The sequence below is a fragment of the Cryptomeria japonica genome, chromosome 11, assembly GCF_030272615.1.
Source record: "Cryptomeria japonica chromosome 11, Sugi_1.0, whole genome shotgun sequence".
Lineage (NCBI taxonomy): Eukaryota > Viridiplantae > Streptophyta > Pinopsida > Cupressales > Cupressaceae > Cryptomeria > Cryptomeria japonica.
Window position 1 is genome coordinate 22398796 of NC_081415.1, and position 15854 is coordinate 22414649.

The following is a 15854-nucleotide window of genomic DNA, read 5'->3' on the forward strand; positions in this document are numbered from 1 at the left end:
AGGGATTTGGGTGAAGGCAAAGCCATGGCCATAGTGCAAGGGGCGTTAACCTAGAGATTCAGCAAAGTTTGAAGTTGTTTGAAGTTGCTAGACTTCAAGCCCAACCTTGCTAGCTTGAATTTCAATATGGATGCACATATTCAAAATCACCCTAGCCATGGTGGTGTTCCCTCATCAATCCATTGAATTTGAATTTGAATTTGCATGAGGACATTAGTAATCAGTTATGATTTATTGTATATAGCAAAATTAGTATCCACAATATAATGAACAAAAATAGCAATTTTAAAAAGTTTTTTGATGCAAAAAAGAATAATCAATCTGAAAGTGTTACAATTGGGGATTTTACTCAATAGGGAATTTGGCCAAGAAATTGAAACCAATCAAATATCCATTCCAAAGTGTTTTCAGCATGATTGTAGTATTATAAAAGGTAAAGGGTTTAGGGTTGCTTGTAAAAAGGACATCATAAGTGAGGAATGCCAAGATGTATCAAACAAGGGCCAATATAAAGACTTGGTAAAGCAAACACAAAACAACTTGCGCAACTTTGGGCTCTACAATGTTTTCCAAATTGTTAGAAACTTTTTAGCCACGTGTTAGCCTAAATGAAGCTGGGGGATTTTGAAGATAATCTCCTAATCAATTTTGAAACCACAAGTTGGTGAGGAATAGAAGGGTGTATTTGTTAGTCCCAACTGGTGCTGAGAGGGGAGGGGTGAATCAACACTTAATCAAATTTTCACAATTTGACTTTTAACTTAAATCTGCATTCATCTAAAATCCAACAATATACTTAATCACTGAAGTAAAATATGCAAGCATGAGAAGTTGACAGTGACACCAAGAAGTTATCTTGTGGAAACCCAAATGGGAGAAAATCACGATGAGTAAAAATTCACAAAATTTGTACTCTTCTGAAGTACGCCCGGTTAAGAGCCATCCCTGTTAGGAGATTACAAAGACATTGTTAGGTGCCACCCGGTTAAGGGATTTTGTTCAAGGCCGGTTAGTGCCTTTACCCTATTAAGAGTAGCCTGGTTAAAGGATTTAGAACATCAATTAAGATGTCACCCGGTTAAAGGATTTTACAATAGGGACCTGTTAAAGTTCACCCGGTTAAGGGATTTATGTTGCAGTAGTTAGAAAGCAACAGATGGATGATCTGTTGAATTAGCTACTGATAGCTTGATCAGATCTCAATATACATCACATTCAATACACATTGGTTGTGTCTTCTCTGCACAACACCGGTTTTCTTCTTACACCTTCGGCTCTTCACTTAGCCGATCACCTATCCCTCGGCACTGCACTCTGCCGGTCCTCTGACCTTTGGCTCTACACTCTATTGGTCCTCTGTCCTTTGGCTCTGCACTCAACCGGTTCTCTGTCTCTCGACTTTACACTTAGTCGATCTACCTCAAACACACTTTACTGTGCTAACACCTCTCAGCACTTCCTCTCTTTCTGCTCTTCACCTTAGATCGCCTCCAACAAGATTTCCTTGTTTCAAATTTCACGATAAAAAAACTTCTGAATGAACTCAAGAACACTTTATACAATTTCCGTCGACACTTTCAGGCATTCCCTCAATCAAAGCAATCACGGATTTCAGAAGATTCAAATTCAAAATCTCCCTCTCTTTCTTTGCGCACCTTACAACAATTCTGCCAAGTGTTCAACAACTTCTGCCACCGCATCTCCCAAAGATAGAAACTTCTGAGTCATGTTCAAGTAAATAAGTGCGAACTAGAAAATCCGCATGTAATCATGCTTGACTGCATGATAATTGAAAGTCGACCTTACCAACGTGTGATTTGGCTTAGACACAAGCTCACCAACTCATCATTTGCCACCGCAACTGAATAACCGATCACCGCTCCGAGACTTATGGTGATTACATGTCTTTCATATCGGTGTATCAGTATGCCACTGCACTTTTATATTACCGGTTCATCCTTTAATTGCCGGTTTGTTGTGTTAGCATCAAGTCTCTTCCCCCATTTGCCAATGAGTTACCAGTTTGCATACAACTTCAAGTTTTCTTGCCCGAGTCACCTTTTGTGACTTCATCATCATCAAAGTGGCCAATCTTCTTGAATGATAGACCGGTTGGCTTAGTCTATCTTACCTTGAGTTGATTGAACCTTTGATCAATCAACACCAATGTTGTTTCCATGTATTATAAGTTATCACTTTTACTTACTGAAAAACAACACCACTCTACCTATACCACTTCACCGGTAAGTGTTGGACATCAATGACAAATCTTAGCACATATATCGGTTCTCTGGATTGACCGGTTTTGACAATGCCAACAATCCAACAGTATTGACATACCATTTGTAGTCCTTCCATTGAGGCCTCATAGAATACCATTTTTTTGTGTAAATACTTTAAGGCATGATCTTAAATATTGTTTGGTAAGTGTCTTGGTCGACTTGCCTTTGTTCAAGGCTAAGAAAGCTAGGTTGAATAAGCTTTTGAATAAAATTATGAGTATGATTCCCCTTATGAAGAACTTGCAAGAATCAAGTTGCGTGGACACATGGTATTGGATACAAATACGATCATTTTTTAAGACCCCCAATATGGATATTATTGGATATGACATTCACATAAAACACACACATATTTAACACAATTTTTTAATTTAGAGGAGATTTTCATTACTTCAAAAGCAATATAGACACATAAGTGCTATAATAAGTTGGGTTAACAATTTACAATATGCAAAAATAGTAGAGTTGCATTGGAAGCTAACCCCAAAAATGGGTCACTGAAATAGAAAAACATTTCATTTGTCTTTCTCATTTGGTGTAGGTTTTGTTTATAACATTTTTTTTTCAAAATGCATGAATGAAGTTTTTTTAAATTAAATTTAGCAAGAGTTACACCAAATTTATAAAAAATCAAATCACATAGTATCCAGTATGGTTGAAAAATCAAGCTTTTTTGGGTACGTGTGGGTACAGTATCAGATATGTATCCGTTTTGGAAATGGGGATACATGCACTCAGGGAGGGACAAAGGAGTTTTCGACTACTCTGGCAAGAGTGGATTGAGGGAGTAGTCACCAGTGGCTTGACTTAAAACAAGATGGTGGAGGCCATATAGAATGTTGGTTTTTTATTATTGGGTAAAATAGGGTTTGAAGGGGTCCTAAAACGCCAACCAACAACAAAATTGTAACCAAGCTTCTTCACAATAACAACCATACTAAACAAGTTAAACAACGCTTTCCCTTTCTAGACCCACTTGAGGAAGGTGCACTTCCAAAGGCATCAACATGATAATTCAAAGTAGAATCTTTGAATTGAGTCAACATATGCTGATAGTTAATGAGTACATAACAAAGATTAGTAAAATATCAATATTGATTAAGAGTGAGTTTTTCCTTTAATATTAGTTGCAAATTCTCAATAAACAGTCTTTGAAGATCACTATCTAGTAGGGAAAAGGGAATTTTAGTTTATATAGATTGATACCATGAGATAAAGTCAATGACTTTCTCATTTGGTCTTTGCTTACAATGAACAAGGTTCTCAATACTGACCTTATTGCCAATGTTTTCTTGGAATTGTTTGAGAATGCATCCATTAATTGATCAAATATCGGAATAGAATGATATGGTAGATAACTATACCATTCTAACACAGTCCCCTTAAGAGACCAAGATAATAGTTTCAGTAAAACATAGTCCAGATTATGATAATCATTGTACAAAGTCATAAAAGAATCAATATGCACATGTGGATCTCCATCTCTATTGTATCGATCAAACTTTATTGTATCAGCCCCTTGGAAAAGGTTAGTGTTTAGGATTTGTAAATCAAGCAGACAACGTCGATAATATGATGGGAGCAAAGATTGTTTAGTGTCAAATGTGAGGTTAGTGAGTTATTGTTGCAACTATCCCATGTTTTTTATAATGGTATTAAGGATAGGATACTAGGTGGAGGAGGCAAAGGCGGATTATGCATAGAAGCAGAGACATAGGGATCAAAACCAACACTAGCACTAATATCAAAACTAGTTCCAGTGCTATTGTGACATAATCACACATCGCCCCATTGCAAATGGTGACCCCTCTTTTGCTTTTTAAGTTAGGGTTTTGGCGTCTTAGGGTTTTGCCTTCGGTCTCTAAGCCTCTTAAATGAGTCAAGAGGAGTCACCAAAGTCGAAAAAGTGAAGGGATGGTCGAAAGAATGTTTTGATGCTATAGATGGGCTCAGTAGGCCGAAGGAGTAAAATCTCAATTTCTCGGGGTCACTTCTCACAACTTCCTTTTTTTTAAGGAAATTTGCTTTTATGCTTTTTCTAAATTTAGAAGGTTTTGTTTTTGGCATTTTGGGGCCAATCTAGGAACCTGCTTTTTCAGTTAATTTTTTTCTAAAACTAGATCATGGATGGTTTAAAGGCCAAGCGAAATATTTAATCAGAAGAATTCATCCAGAACAAATGAAGTATGAAATGGCTTTTGAGTCCAGAGGATAATTCCTAAAAAGCTAGTTGAAGATAATGAGAAAATGGCTAATTTTGGAGTTAAGATTGGAAAATTTCGTTGTTAAAATCACCAAGATCACTTGTCCATAGTGAAAATTTTCAATCGATGATAAAGTCCACCCATGACAAGTGAAAAGTTCCCTATAAGAAAGCAAAGTCCACCTAAGGATGTGTGCACAATTCTTTCCTATCATGAAGTTTTCCCAAGCAAGGTGAAAAGTTCCTTGGCATCAAGCAAAGTCTACCCAAGGACAACACAAACTTCCCTTTCCTAGTGTGAAGTCTGCCCAAGGAGTGGGTGAAGAAAAATGGCTACGTTGAGTCTGTTGACACTTTGAGAAGGGGAAGGTTAGAATTTTGGCTAAGTATAAAGAGGTAATTTTTTTTTTCTAAAGCCAAGATGAATTTCACCTAGGGAGATTGGAAGAACTCCTAAGTCAAGATGAAGTTCGCCCTTGAGAAACGTGAAAGTTCCCTTTCCATGTGCCAAGTCCACATGGCATAGTAAAATGTTCCTTATCCACACATCAACTCCGCCCAAGGTGAAGGAAATCTTCCCCAATTGCTAGCAAGGTCCACCCTGTCTCATAACAAAGTTCCTCAACCTCATGACAAATCCGCCCATGGCATCGTAAAAATTTGCTATCCTACCGTCAAGTCCGCCTAGGGAGGTTGGAATAGTTCCTTGTCAACATGTCAAGTCCACCCCCTTGGTGAGAATTCCTCATGCCACGTCAAGTATGTCGTTGGTGGATAAGGAAAAGAGTTCGAAAATGAATTAAAACAAAAAAAAGCTAAGCACATGAAATTTTTTGTCTAAGTCATAGAAGGAAAAGTCTTTGAATTTGGCAAACTGATTGAAGGAAAAGAAAAAAACAATTAAAAGGAGAAATTCGCCCAAGTTAAGAAGGAAAAAACTTGGTTAGGTGAAAAGGATAAAGTCAAAGGCAAGAGCAAAATTCGCCCAAATGTTGAAGAAGTGAAAAAGAAATCCAAGCAAAAAAAAGAATTCGCTGAAGTATTGGAAAAAAAGAACTTTGAATGAATTCGGCTAAGCCTATTCTTGGAAGAGTAATGGAAATAAAGCAAAAAGAATTGAAAATGGATGAAGTTTTATCAAGAAAAGGCTTCTAGAAGGAAGCAAAGAGGAAATTGACATGAGTTTTGAATAAAAAATAAAAAATAAAACAAAAGGGAAAGTTTGACTTGGAGAGCAAAACATGACTACATTCATTCCATTTAAAACTCATTAAAACACAAAAACAAGGGAAGGCAAGTTCAAATTCCCTATAAACACAACTTTGGCAATTGATTATTCATGATGCAGGAGCATCCCCGGTTCTTGGCAATCTTGCATCAACCAAAAATATTTATTTCTGTTTTCCTTTCTATTTTTGCAGTTTCAATATTTCTTTTTGTATTTCTCGTATTTGGCTCACCGGAACGTATGGAGTTGGATTTTGCTTGAAGACTTGATCATCTTTCTTATTCCCAAACCATGGAGCATTTGGATCATTTTCCGGCAATTATCGCTACTAGTTTCCATGACAGTTTTTTGTTATCGGTTGCCTGGACCTATTTGCATTAGTGATCTACCAGATCCCTTCCATAGCTTGCGGATTCCTGAGCATTGATTTTGATGTTCCTTGGCGTGTGGCCGACCTTCCCTTTGATTCTCACTTTATTCTTTGGATTTTCCAGAAGGATTTCTTTGGCGGAGGCCGACCTTCTTGGTTTTATACGTTAGGTCTTGTTCTTCAGGTTTTGATCCCTTTTTAAGCCGACTAGATCCCCTTGGATTGTATAAATTATTGTAATTGGACATTAGAATGTATCTAAGGTCGTAGACAGAACATAGAAGATAGATTTTTAGTTTGGAGGTTCTGATAGTGACCTGTTCTGTAATTGAGCATGTTTTAGCAGGCCCGTGAACCGGTTTTTGTAACCCAGTTGTTACCGGTTGATTGTAATCAGTTTTCATGATATAATTCAATCTGTTCTGCATTGCCTCCATCGTATTTTTATGTTTCCATTTTTTTTACTCTTGCTGACCGGTCCAGACTGATCTCTTTGAGGTCCCTCCTAGCCGGTGACTGCACCAAGTGGTATCAGAGTGAGATTTCGTTCCGGAGATTGCGTTGTCCTGAGAAATTTTGTTGTGGGGTGGCGGATTATGGATCTGACCCGCAGCTGCAGAGGACTGGGGTGAGAATGTAAACCCGATTGTGATGGAATAGTTGAGAGGAATTTCAGCCTGGTTAGAAGCCGCTGAGACAACTTAGAGATGAGGCTGACATATTGAAGATGTGAGTGAAGATGAAGTAGAAGAAGCCCCGACAGAACAAAGAAACCCATCGACGGTTGATCCGGATGAAGAGAGGTTTTTGAGGGTTTTGAGTAGGGCAAATACCAAATCACATTTTACCCTATCGGAATATGATGGGAAGTTCGATTCAAATGAGTTGATGTATTGGATCTCTGAGATGGATAAGTATTTTGATTTTGAGAACACTGCAGAGGAAAGGAAGGTGAAGTATGCTTGTACCCAGCTGAAAGGTGATGCATCTCTTTGGTGGGAACATTTGCAGGTTGATAGGCAGAGAAGAGGTAAAGAAAAGATCGAGACATGGGATTAGATGGTTGCTAAGTTAAAACTAAAGTTTATGCTAGCTGATTATCAAGTGAATCTGTTTCGGAAGTTGTAGAATTTGAAGCAAAAGGAATCTAGTGTGAAGGAGTACACCAAAGCATTTTACAAGTTGAATATCAGATCCGGACATGTTGATGATAAAGTTGAACAAGTTGCGAGATATTTTGAATGGATTGTAGATGTCTATACAAGACAAACTCAGTTTGATCAAGTTGCAGAGTGTTGAAGAAGCTTACCAGTATGCCTTGAAAGCAGAAGAGAAGCTGAACAAAAGACATGAACAAAGGCAGCGAGGTAGAGGCGAAAGATTTACCGGAGGAAGATTTCAAGGAGGAAGAGGATATACCGAAGGAAGAGGAACCTATACAGATCAGAACAAGGACATGGAAGCAAGCAAAAATAGTAATTCATACTGGAAGGATAGAAATTTTTACTGGAGGAGAGAGCCAGATGGCTACTAGATTGAGAATTTTGGAAAAGATGATAGAAAACAAGACAAGAGAGTGTTTAGAGGTACTTTCTATATACATGGAGGAGAAGGAAATAGTTCTTTCGAATATAGGAAGACAAAGAATATCGGAAGAGCAACAATGGTAGAAGAAAACCCCACCGAATCAGCTAACAATTCGAAAGATGGAGAATTGTTGATGATGAGGAGAGTTTTGTGTCATACCGGAGAAGATGAAGAACCCTTGTAGAGGAGAAATTTGTTCAAGACCAGATGTAAGGTATCTGGTAAGTGCTGTAAAGCTGTTATTGATAGCGGTAGTTCAGGTAACCTTGTTTCATAGGAGATGGTGAATAAGTTGAACTTGGAAATTTTGAAACACCCCAAGCCTTATCAGATAGCATGGATTCAGGATGAACATAAGTTGTTAGTAAGTGAGCAATGTTTGGTAAAATTGAAAATTGGGAATTATCATCATGAAGTCTTGTGTGATATTATGCCGATGGATATTTGTCACCTTTTGTTGGGTAGACCTTGGCAGTTTGATAGATAGACAATGCATGATGGGAGGAAGATCATATACACTATTGTGGCAAATGGGATGAAGCAAACCTTGTTACCCCTAGAGGAGCCTTTGAATAGTGAAGTTTGTACGAATGCTAGAATTTGTTTGGTGGTTGGAAGGAAATTCTTGGATGGAATGAGACATGAGAATTTGTGTTTTTCTTTAGTTCCTAAGAAGATTGAGAATCCGGAGCATGAAGGAGAACAACCGAAAGAGGTAAAGGAGTTGTTGACAGAATATGAAGACCTCATTTCAGATAATGTGCCTGATGGATTACCATCGGTAAGAAGTATCTGTCATTGTCTAAACTTGATTCTCGTAGCTAGTTTGCCTAGTAAAGTTGCACATCAGATGACATCGACAGAGAATGCAGAGTAGAATAGACAAGTACAGGAGTTGTTGAAGAAAGGTTTGATCAGAGAAAGTCTAAGCTCCTGTGCAGTACCAGCAATGTTAGCACCTAAGAAGAATGGAGAATGGAGGATGTGTACCGATTCTAGAGCAATAAACAAGATCACATTGAAATACCGGTTTCCTTTGCCTAGGATGGATGATGTAATGGACTGTTTGAGTGGAGCCAAATATTTCACAAAGATATATTTGAAGAGTGGATATCATTAGATTAGGATCAGAGAAGGATATGAGTGGAAGACATCATTTAAGACAAATGAAGGAATGTATGAATGTTGGTGATGCCTTTTGGGTTAACTAATGCACCGAGTAATTTCATGAGGTTAATGAATGAGGTATTGAAAAAATTCTTGGGTAAGTTTGTTATTGTTTATTTGGATAACATTTTGATTTTTAGTAAGACAGAAGAGGAGCATTTGTTGCATTTGAGACGAGTTTTCCAGAGGTTGAGAGAAGAGAAGTTGTTGATAAATCTTAAGAAGTGTACTTTCATGAAGGAAGAGTTAGTCTATTTGGGATTTGTGATATTTGCTGATGGACTGAAGATGGACCCTAAGAAGGTGAAAGAAATTGTTGAATGGCCTACACTGGAAAGCATTGGAGAGGTAAGATCATTTCATGGATTGGCTAGTTTCTATTGAAAGTTTATTAGAAATTTCAGTTCTATTTGTAACCCTACGACTGAGACAATGAGAGGAGATATGAAGGAATTCAAGTGGACCACCGGAGAAAACAAAAGTTTTGAACTGTTGAAACAGAAAGTGACTGAGCAGCCTGTGTTAGCTTTACCGGATTTCAACAAAGTATTTCAAGTTGATTGTGATGCAAGTGGAACAACAATTGGAGCAATCTTGAGTCAAGAAGGAAGAGTAGTAGCTTATTTCAATGATAAGTTGAATGATGGCTGGAGGAGATATTCAGTGTATGATCATGAATTCTATGCCACAGTTCAAGCCTTGAAGAAGTGGAGACATTACTTGTTGCCTAAGGAGTTTGTGTTATATACAAATCATCAAGCCTTGCAGTATTTAAACAGTCAGAGTAAGTTGAATCAGAGACAAATGAGATGGGGAGATTTTTCGCATAGTTACACATTTGAGTTGTGTTAAGTTTATTCAATTTTGTGATCAAGAGGATAGAAAAGATAAAGATGTAGTTTGGAATTTAAATTTGAACTGCTTTTGTATGAATAAGGAAGCACAACACTTATTAATTTTCAATATTGTCTTCCTCCCCATAGTATGCATGTTATATATCTAAGTGAATTAGAGGGTATGTAGGGAAGAGATATGTCTTCCCATGTGGAAAGACACATCTCTCCCTACGTACCACTCAACACATTAACAAACATATTGCGATTTGTTTAACCTAGCCCGTAAACATTAATGGGTGTAACCAATAATATTCCTAGCCCGATAACAATGATGGGGTGTGATCGGTGGTACTCACCACAATTTGATATTTATTTATAATTTATAGTTAACGTGTATACTACTTATGTTAACATATATTTAATTCATGTATCGGAAATGGTACGACTGATGTTACAAGAATTAACACTCCCTTTTAACTAGGGAGGACACATTTCATGTTAGATAAAACATCACAATTCATCCATTGATCGTGAAGAGAAGAGATATCACACCATAGTGATATTCAGAGATATGGTTCAACAATGAATATCAAGTCTCATGATACTCACCATAACTCATAGTTATCAAGTAAGGTATGTGCACTGGCATCAAGTCACATGATGCCTACCATACTGATAATGATTCATGGCATGTCCACAAATATTATGTTCATAATATTCACCATGAATATCTCTATCATAATTATGATTTATTTAATGATATCGACCAACTGATATCTACCATAATGTCTTAGAGATATATATATACTATCATGACATGTCCACGGATATCAAGTCACATGATATCCATCAAGATAGATAACTTGATAATTGTAAAATCATCACCTTACAATATCAATTTGAAACAAGTGTTCATTATTGAAAATTCGTCACCCTTCAATAATGTTCATAGAGGGTCCATGAAGTCATGGAGTCACACACATGACAAATAAAAGAGTTTACACATTAAATATCTTTAAATATATTAGTATATCAAAATAAATGAGACTCTATCTCAAAATTAATTAACATTTTCAACCATACCAAGTTTATCTCCAAAGTGTTCAATCTTGATCCTGGAGAGTGGCTTGGTAAAAATGTCTGCAATCTGATCACCTTTACTAATATAATTCAGTCAGATCACATTCCTTTCCACCATATTGCGAACATAGTGATAAGGAATCTCAATGTGTTTAGACTTGTCATGAAATACTGGATTCATTAAAAGCTTGATGCAACTCTGATTGTCACAATAGATGACAGTAGGATTTAAGGGCTGACCAAACAATCCTAAAAGCAATTTCTGGAGCCATACTGCTTCTCTTGCTCCCATGGAGGCTGCAATGTATTAAGCTTCTGTAGAACTCTGAGCAACTAAAGACTGTTTTCTACATATCCATGAGATCATTCCTGATCCTAAATTGAAGCAACATCTTGATGTGTTTTTCCTGTCAACTACACTTCCAACCTAATCAGAATCAGTGAATCAATGTAGGTCAAGGTCTACATGTTTATATTTCAGACCAAAACCAATAGTTCCTCGAAGATATCTCAGAATATGTTTTGCAACACCAAGATGTATTTCCCTAGGTTCACACATGAACTGACTTAGTACATTAACAACATAACATATATTAGGTCTTGTGTTTACCAAATACATCAGAGATCCAATAATCTGTCTGTAGAGGGTAGGATCTGCAAACTCTGATTCAGCAGCTGCTTCCTTTAGCTTGTGCAGATTTGTCTCCATAGGTGTGGTCATGGATCTACAATCCATCATTTCAAATCTCTTGAGTATATCAATGGTGTATTTTCTTTGATTAAGGATTATACCATCTGCCTGCTGCCAAACTTCCAATCCAAGGAAGTAGTGAAGAATTCCTAAATCTTTCATATCAAACTTAGAGGCTAATTATTTCTTACATCGAGAAATACAATTATCCTCTCATGTGATTAGTAGATCATCAACATAAAGAATTAAAATTAATAATTCATCATTGATTACCTTGTAATAGAGATTTGGATCTGGTTCATTCTTGGAAAACCCTAATTGCAAGAGATAGTGATCGATTCTTTCATACCATGCTCTAGGGGCTTGTTTCAGTCCATATAAAGCTTTCTTTAATCTCCAGACACGTGATTCGGCCTTATGAATCACAAAACCTTCAGGTTGCTCCAAATAAAATTCTTCTTCAATCTTACCATTCAGAAAAGCAGTCTTGACATCCATTTGATGGACTTTCCATCCTTTAGATGCTACAATAGCCAAAACTGCTCGGACATAAGTGTATCTGGCAACAGGAGCAAATCTCTCTTCATAGTCAATACCTTCTTTCTGTGAGAAACCTTTGGCAACAAACCTTGCTTTGTGCTTCTCAATGCTGCTGTAGCATAGGAAATCGAAAATCATCACAAGCAATTCAATATTAGTAATCTAGCTCAATCACGAAAGCTCAAATGCAATGATCAATCCTAATTACATCCAATAGAGACATGAAAGCAAAACATTCAAGATTAAAAACTAAGCAAACCAAATGCAAATCTGAATGTCTCCTTCATGTGGCTCCATTCTTCTTTCTTCTTCAAATAGCTTTGTTGTGGATCTCACCTACAAGTGCATACACATGAGATGAAAGCAAGTAGACAAGATAGAAGTGCAAGAATACTCGAAGCGTGATTGATTCGAAAAAGTGATTAGTCTTGATTGAAGAAATTCATCCAATTTATAGATAAATTGGAGAAAAGACAAGATTAACATGAAAATGATTCGAATGGAAATTCAAATCAAGAATAGCAAAATTATGACATGTGTATGACAAATTGCTATGCAAGGATTTATGACGATTTATGACAATTTATGACAAATTGCTATGCAAAGATTTATGACAAGAATTTGAAATAGAAATATACATTTTGGAATTTAGGAGAATTTAGAAAATTAAGTTGGAAATAATGACTTGGAAATTAGGAAATTGATAAAAAATAGGTAAATTAATTAATAATTTCCCATTCATTAATTAATTCACAAAAATAGGAGGAAATTGAATTAGAAATTAGGAAAATTAGAAAATTGGAAAATAGGAATTAGGAAATGAGGAAATTAGGAATTTAGTGAATTAATTAATAATTTTTCATTTATTAATTAATTCACAAAGAGGGAATTTAGAAATTGATGAAAAATTAGGAAATTAGGAGAATTTAGGTAAATCAATTAATAATTTGTCATTTATTAATTAATTCACAAAAAGAGGAATAATTAGTTAGCCAATTAAATTAAACATTTAATTGTGACACGAAGACCTAGGATAAATAAATAATTTATTAATCCTAGAGGGGGAAAATGTCAAACAGGGTTAAATGAATAAAATCATGAAACCCTAAAAGATGGATTAGAAAATGCAAGAATGACAATTAGGTCCTGACAAAAGATAATTGATGTCGATTCGATTTGATCATGATTCTGACTTGATAAATGATTTGATTGATGAATGCGCCAATTGATGAGGAACAATGACTAATTGATCCAAATTGACACAATTGAGAAAGACGACGATCAATGACAAACCGATCGCAAAATGACAAAATTGACAAAGAGAACAACGATCGATGACAAATTGATTGCCAGATGACAAGATTGATAGGAGGACAACGATCGATGACAAACCAATTGCAAGATGACAAGATCGATAGGAGGACAAAACCCTAATTAGGATTGACGATGTCCAAAATAATGACAAATGAATACGTACATTGATGCGACAAGATAAGACCGACCAAAATCATGACAAATATTGTTATCGACAAGACCAAATTCGAGAGCGAGATAAATGAAGAATACAGAAGAAGGACTTGATGCTCGCAAATGATAAATACCAAGTGCGTGACATAGGAGAAATGTTAATGCGACGCAAAAACCCTAAAATAAGGCAATGCGCAAATGTTAAAGTATGATTCCGCAAGCATTGACCATTTTTAGGTGTCTACATTTTGCCCCTCTTTGAGACAATGCGATTCTAAGCATTGTTTCAAAGAACAATAATGAAAATGCCCCAGACACTGACAATGACATATGCATGCCCCCTCGAGGAATTGGCCGGAAACATGCAGAAAAGAGGCCAATTGATCGATAAAAATGATAGGATCGAACGGACCGACAATCAGAGAGCGGACACACAAAGGACAAGCAATTGAAGGTGCATAAGATCGCGACCAACATAAGATGGAGAGAGTGCACGTCCATCTATGCACTGACAAAGATCTATAAATGAGACAAAGAGGGTGAAAAGAGCTCATTTGCACTAGCCAAAGAGAAGGATTTGTTGCTTTGGAAAAGGACACTTGTAGAGAGATGGCGAACATTCCAATGGCAGATCACCTCGGAGAACATGTACGCACATTCAAACGACCGGATGACGCAGGAGCAGCGGTATGTATCTCAAAAACCCATGTTTTCAATTTTATGAATTTGACTTGCTTGCGGGACATTGTGGGGCCCACAGGGAATGCAGAAACTGACTTTTGCGCTTGTGTAGGGCGAATCCTGTGCTTGTGTAGGGTCTTCTATGCTTGTGTAGGGGGACACAGGCGCAGGACTCATCACATAGGCGCAGTTGTGCTCTGGCAACCCTAATTTGGTCAAAATTGGCATGCGAATGATCTCGAAAAGGGGGATAAGAATAGGATAGGTCAAAATAAAGTAAAAACACCCTGATGTGGACATGAAATGAGGAAATGCAACTTGTAGGAGCAAACCCTAAAACTGACAAAATATGCCCCAATTGTGATGCAGAGTCGACAGTATCCATTGTTCACGCGGGAGAACCGACCAGACTGCTTCATGTTATGACATAGACTCAGGAGCACAGACAAAGATACATTAGCAGGACTTGGGATATACTATATCACATTCATGCCCGAGATTAGGGCAAACACAGGACTGCTTACCACATTGGCAGAGCGATGGCATTCAGAGACCTCCTCATTCCATCTGGCGATTGGAGAGGCGACTGTGACACTAGAGGATGTATGGCGTATCCTCCACATTCTGATTCATGGAGAGATGGTAGAGTATGACCCAGTGACAGGGAGAGATGCTTTGTGCAGATTATTTGAGTGTGACGCAGAGGATCTGGATATCGTAGAGAGGGAGATTGGCTGGGAGACCATGGCATCAGAGTATGATCGACGATATGTGGTGATAGTCGTGGTTATAGCATGCCTACTAGCAGGGGATAGACGAGGACATGGATTCCCTATTGGATGGGGAAGAGTGCTAGAGCGGATGGTGACAGAGGGTACGATGTACGCATGGGGACCATGTGTACTGGCTATGCTATATTTTCAGTTGCATCAGATAGCATATCAGGGGGTTCAGACTTTGAGCTGTGGAGTCACATTGTTACAGGTATTGGCATTCGAGCACATATCCATATGTCGACCGATTGCAGAGAGACAGGTATTACCACACTGACCATATGTGTATTGCTATGGGGGAGCACTAAGACATGGTCCTTTTGGATACATATTATATTGGCGACACGAGCTAGACAGACTGAGAGAGTTCACATGGAGGCCATATCGTGATTGCCCTGGATGGTTAGATGATAGTGAGGAGCTACCGTATTGTAGACAGAAGAGGTACCTGATTGGGTGACTAGTGAATCACCAGAGAGTGATTGAGATGTACCTGCTGGAGAGAGTCAGATGACAGTTTGGAGAGAGGTAGGATGTACCCAAGAGGACTGCACACTTTGCCCGATCTCACAGAGAGACGAGTCAGTGGGGGAGTATGATTTAGCTACACATAGCATATGCTGACTTCTCACAGCTACAACAGAGACAATGGGATTGGAGATCAGATGTGGAGGATGCCAGGATGACAGAGGAGTATGAGAGATGGTTTGCACGACGACGGCCAGTGCCATTGACAGATCCTGATATTCCAATACCGAGGAGATAGGAGGACTTCCCACTCACAGGAGAGGAGGGGGATGATGAGGACGAGGAGGATGAGGGCGGTGATGAGAATGAGGAGGACGACAAGGACGAAGATGAGAAGGGGGATGACGATTATGAGCCAGGTGTAGCCGATCAGGAGCCATTGCAGGATATACCCATAGAGCCGGAGACAGATAGGATAGAG